A 6,589-nucleotide genomic window follows, 5' to 3' on the forward strand; every position below is an offset into this window, starting at 1 on the left:
CTTAGGGACCATGAAAGCGCTATATAAATACAGGCCATTTACCATTTTTTTACCCAGGCTTTCGCAAATCTGTGAAGGAATGGGCAGCGGCGTGCGTTCCATGCCAGCGTGCGAGGTTCCATAAACACACTAAGGCGCCCCTTGAGTAGTTAATCATCCCTCTGAAACATTTTGATCATGTGCATGTTGATCTGGTGGGTCCCCTGCTGCAGTCACAAGGTTTCACGCACCTTTTGCCCATTGTTGACCGCACCACCCGGTGGCCAGAGGCTGTCCTCCTGACTTCCACGACCGCGGTAGTGGTGGCCAGAGCATTTTTGTCAGCTTGGGTTTCGCGTTTCGGTCCCCCCGCTGACATTTCCTCTGACAGAGGCCCCCAGTTTGTTTCGGAGCTTTGGTCAGCCATGGCTGATGGACTGGGGGTCAGGGTCCACTGCACCACTGCATACAACCCACAAGCTAACAGGACTTGTGAGCGGTTCCACAGGTCGCTTAAGGCTGCGCTTCATGCTTCCTTAGAAAATGGCAACTGGGTTGACCGTCTCCTGTGGGTTTTGCTGGGGCTGCACTCTGCAGTTAAGGAGGATCTTGGCACGTCCTTGGCTGAACTGGTTCTTGGTCAGCGCCTCCGCATTCCCAGTGAATTCTTGACCAAAAGCCCCTCCCCCGTGCTTCGATCCATCTGTGCTTTCCCTCAACCCTCAGTTGCACTAGCTTTGCGTTCCTGGTCCAGTGCACCATTGCCTGCCGGACACCTTTGTCCCAAAGACTTTAGAGACTGCTAAGTTTGTTTTTGTGTGGCACGATGCCCACAGGACACCACTGCGTCCGCTGTATGACGGCCTGTTTAGGGTTATCAAACTGGGCTTGAAGCATTTTGTTTTGGACTTTGGGGGTCGTAGGGAGACTGTGTTTGTTGACAGGATGGGAGGTGGCTCCACTCACACCCAGGGTTAGGGGAAGTGAGGGGGTGAAGGTTTTGGTGCTTTCTATGTTCAGGTGTGTAAAGCAGTGATTAAAGTTGGAGTGGAATATTCACAGTACAACAACAAAAAAGTGTGAAGCTTAAGTTGTTTGTTGTTTAAGACTTCTGTTTGTAAATAACACACACACACCCCTCCCCCCATGTTGTGTAGCTTTCTGGATTTTATACTTATTGGGTTACATATTTATTTACTATGCAGGCTATACAGTACATACAATCAAAATTCACACGTTTTATGTAACTGAAATGTTTAATTATGTGGGCTACAGAAAATAATTAAGTTATAGATTATGTTTATATGAAACATTGCATACGTACTGCATTTGAATAATTTTAACCATATGTAACACCAGCATATATGTTTAAAAACAACGACTTTGATTTTGCCACCCAATTTGATTTCCATGCCATCCTCATAAAAGTTCTCTAGATCCACCCCTGGCCATGGGACAGTTTGACAGTATCTTTTGTGTGGTTTTAGACTTGGACTAGTTTCTAAAACACTAGATCAGCAAAAACATCAGAACATACACTCTTTTACTCATTAATGATGCCTACTTATGGGGCCGTTTGTAAAGTGAAACATGCTGAAATTAACGGCAACATTTTTCCACATTTAGCTCAAAACACATGTTTTATCAAGTCATTTTTTTACAACATTTAGTAAAATATTTGTGACTTTTTATATTTAAAACACAATTTTTAATGTTAAATCTAAATGTTAAATCTAAATATTATATTTAAATGTAAATGTTAAATGTTATGTATGTATGAATGTATGTATATATAAAAGTATATATATATATATATATATATATATATATATATATGTATGTATATCTCACTCTGCTTAGTTCCTATATATATATATACACATATATACACACAACATTAAGAGCCTTGAGGAGTTCTTGTGATGATGCTCTATATAAATAAAGTTGATTTAGAAAGCTGCATTATTCTATGATTATTATTATTATTATTTTTTATTTCATCATGAGAAACTGCTCTTATGGAGATGGATCCTTTATATTTGGTAGGCCATTGTGCTATTTTTTTGAAAGCTGATTCTATTGAATGAAGTATTGCGCCACCTCTTAATGTGTTTTACAACCTGGCCACTATGTGGAAAAAAACAATCAGGGTGTAAAAACACCTGTTTTTTTGGGTCATGTGATTCTGCGGAAGCAGAGGAATTCTTTGCAGCTGTTTGTCATCAAGGCTGATTGTGGCCCAGTTTAGATAAGGCACCGACGTTATTTCACCTTTTCATGCTGCATGGTAAGTAAGCTCATTGGCTGATGGACTCAAGCTTTTCCGCTTACTCAACCAAGGATACACCTCATCACTGGTTTACTGATCTTTTTCTTTAAATGTTAAACTCACACTAACAGCTATACAATGCAGTGACCTTTGGCAACTTCACAACTGAAGAACTGACTTTGTTATAAAGACAAGATGAGCAAAGTTAACACAAACCTCTATTGGTCTCTAACCTTTGTAATAATACATAAATAAAATAACAAAAAAAATATTTGGTTTATGTTACAGACTATGGTGACAGGGGACAAGAGATGCCACAAAGGGCACATCCAATAAAGTAATAATATAATGGAGAATTTCCAATAGCAAAATGTTATAAAGATAGAGGCGTCACCTGTAATAAAGCTGGTTTAAATGCATACAACAGCAAGAGTCCCCAAAAGGTTGGGGACCACTGCTCTAGGGAAAGCTTTGCTTGAGTAGAGAGATCGCAAGCAGGCAGAGCATCCCATGTATGTTATCATTTGTGAGCTTTCACCATATGCGATTGGTTTCACAATGAGCAGCATTTCCTAAATGGTAATTTTTCTTTTCTATGGGCTGATATTTTGCGGGGTTTATTTTGTTTGGTTGTTTTAAAAAAAAACAACAATTAAAGGTGGTGGATTGCGTCGAGTACCATGATCGACTCTGGGCTGGACCAATTACAGCCGAGGAGGTCGGATGCACCCTCCCCCTTGCTTGGGCAACGGCTCTGAAAGCAACCTTATCACAGACAAACAGAAGAAAATGGTATTGAGGGGAAAAGGAACGCAATTGGTCCCGTAGTTCAGCTGAAAAAAAGACACAAAGCTGGAGTTCTTCTATATTTACGCTTCCCTCTCCTGTTGCTACTTCAATCATGAAACTGATCAGTGGTCAGCTGATCGGCTTTTCTGTCGCAAGTCTCGTCTTTCTTGTTTGTTTTTTCACCTACTTTGTGCCAGAATACAGGAAATGTATTTAATATTACTTTCTCGTATCAGCTGATGTTTGCTGGAGACACGGCCATAAAAACTGCTGGTCATCATGTCGGTTTGGATATCTGTTGAGAGAGAAATGTGAAGATGAAACCATGAGATGTCCTTACTGAATCATCAGAGCTGAACCTTTTTACCTTTTAGGTAACATGGATGAGTTGAACGGAAGTTAGGAACTGTTTCTGAGAAGCAAATAACACCAGGATCCTTTTCTATGAAGCTGACAGCTGGTAACTGTGCAGGGGCGGGTCTAGCAAAGTTTTGCCAGGGGGGCCAGGTAGGGCATTAACAGGGAAAAGGGGACACAAAGAAATACTTTTCTTTCTTATTCTCATTTAAAATGTCTAGTTTTTAATGAATAATTTCTTCCAACCAAAGTGGTCATCTGATGTAAAATGTATAGAAATCATATATATATATACCAACAAGATAATTGAGATCACTGTCACAACAGCGTTTGTTTTCATTCAAAGGCTTTATGGCTTTTCCTATAATACCGGGTGGACCGGTCTCTGGTCAAAATGCCTGGGTTGATTTTTTGTCCAAGTCCAGCCCTGGTTATTCCTAAAATAATAGAGTGATCAGAGTTCAAATTTTTCATCCCACATGTTTGCTGAATAATCAAAAACCCTGCACATAACCCTACCATGCCCAAAGCCAGGGTGCTCTGCAAAGGTTTCACCAGACCCTAAAGTCTCTTTTGCGTACCTATTGCACAGAGCTTGGTAGAGACTGGCAAGAGGGTCTGCCATGGCTGATTGTGGCTGCAAGAGAAGCAGTCCGGAAAAGCACAGGTTTCAGCCCTAATGAGCTTGGGTTTGGACATAGTGTGCGTCGGCTCTATAGGATAAACGGGTTTATTCAGCCACCTAAAAACTTGGTTGACTTTGTAAATGAATTAAGACTTTGTGTGTTTGTATCTGGGGTTATGGCAAAGCAGAATCTGCAAAAGGCACAGACTAGAATGAAGAGGGTATATGATCGTGTTACAAAACTGTGAGTTTTGTTGTGGGGACCAAGTTGTGGCATAATTGCCAGTTGCGGGATCTCTGTATCATCCCCAATTTACAGGTCCTTAACAAGAAACTTTCTGATTTTAATTACTTGAATTCAACCCTAAAACGAAAAAAGTAGGTTCAGCTCTGTCATGTAAACTTACTCAAACCGTATTATGCAAGTGACCAAAATTCTAGTCGGTGCATTAAGGACACTGTTCACCCTGTTTTGGCTGTTTCTTCACTTCCGTACTTTTTTTATATTGATGAAATAACAGAGCCTGATGACAGTTTGGTCATCTGAAGAAATTTCAGTCTCTTTGTAATCTGGATAAATTCCTGTCTCATTTGCCGGTAGATAAATGCAATGAGCTGTCAGAACTGATTTTCTATTGCTGTTTCTTTGGTGAGGTTCCCACTTGCATGGACTTGATTGAACATGATACTGATATTGGAAATATACAGCTGATCAAGCAGCGATTTTATTGCATGTCACCAGATAGCTTAAGCATTTGGATGCTGAAGTTTCTTTTATGCTCCAAAATGATTATTGGCATGGTTATTGGCAGGTGCCGTTGTCAGAAAAAGCACAAAAATATTGGCTTTCTTTACTCCTTCTGGTCTTTATTCTTATAAAGTCATGCTGTTCGGTTTAAGAAACACTTCAGCAACATTTCAGCAGTTAATGAATCAAATTGTGGCCGGCTTGGAGGGCTGTTTCATCACATTAGAGCACTGTTTAATCGATGGGCTGATGCCGCACTTACTATTAACTTTGCTAAATATGAGTATGCCAAGGAAACGGTGACCTATCTTGGCCGTGTGGTGCCCCCAGTGACAGCAAAGATTGCAGTAATTGAGCAGTATCCTCCCCCAACAACAAAGAAGAAACTGCAAAGATTTTGGGGTCTGGTGAGTCATTATAGAAGTTTCAATAAAAATTTTCCACTGTGTTATGCCCACTGACTGAGTTGTTGAAGGCCAAAGCAAGTAGGGAGTAGAACCAGCAACATGAAATGTTGTTCTCCTCGTGTATATCTTGTCTTTGGGATGTTTATTTCAGTGATCATTTTTCACGTCAGTCTTTGTGGGTGGGGATCTGACAGCCCTGCTGGGTACTTAATTTTTTGCACCGTTGTAGGAACGGATCCTGTTGATAGATCTGCAGGACTCAAACTAGTGCAAGTCAAAGGGAATTTATTTACAGCAACACCAGATGAACTATATACATATGTACAGTGAAAAAGGGAAGGGGGCTTCACATCCAGTGAAAGGTCTGGGGCAGGGTAACACATCCACACTCCTCTTCAAAAAACTGACAGTGACTCACAAGCACTTGATCCAATCCACGCTGAAACTCACTCACGCTCATCCAAACAGGGTCCACAGGAAAAACAGCCAAGGGTCCAGGAAGATCTGTCCAGAGAGAGGGAAACGATTGTTAGAAGAAAGCCAGAGAACATGATGGGAGACTAGAGAAATCACAGAGAGAGCTGGGGCACACTAACAGAGGTAAGTACAATGATCCAGCGAAGAACAACACTCTTCTAAGGCCCTAATTAGTAACTGAGTAATCACAGGAGATGACCAGCAGGTAAATGATGTGAACCAGGTGTGGAGATCGGGACCAGGAGTCAGCACCACTCTGGCGGGGAGCAATGAAGAGGGGGAGAGAAGGCCCAAAACAAACAGATACCAGGGAGGCCTAGGGAACTATAACAGGATCCATTGGTTGGAGTGCAGCAGGCAAACTGATTGAGAACACCTGAGCTGGACCTTTACCCCTATATAAAGGCCTGGGTGTTGCGCAGCAGGGGGGAATGGGTTTACCTCACCTTCCAGCTTTGGCATGCTTGTCCTCTATGGTCAGATTTATTTGTGTTTGCTTTGCGTTGCTTAATTTAACATTAAACATCACTCATTCACATTGACATGAATGATTTTACTGACTTCACACACCAGACTGTTGTTAGTTGTTTTTTGTTGTTGTTATTTTCTTTAAAATAAACATTTGTAAATGATTGTTTGGTGTCCTTTCCAATTCTTTGTCATAAGCCATGAGCCAGGTTGTGACATTTATTCAATGTCCGCATGGCTGCCTTCCAGACTGGGCAGAGATGCATTCTCTTTCCATCAAAGAACTCAGCAGATTTAAAACTGTTTCTTGAGCTAGGTCAAATCTTCCCCACTCCCTCTGTTATCAGTGTACCATATTTAATTCCAAATAATTAATAAAGTAATTGTAAAGTAGAATCACGTAATCTAGAGGTGGCTGTAGAAGTAGGCTGAGTCTCCCAGTTCATCAGGGCCAGAGATGGAGGTCTGTG

Source organism: Oreochromis niloticus, linkage group LG4, assembly GCF_001858045.2.
Source record: "Oreochromis niloticus isolate F11D_XX linkage group LG4, O_niloticus_UMD_NMBU, whole genome shotgun sequence".
NCBI classification, from domain to species: Eukaryota; Metazoa; Chordata; class Actinopteri; order Cichliformes; family Cichlidae; genus Oreochromis; species Oreochromis niloticus.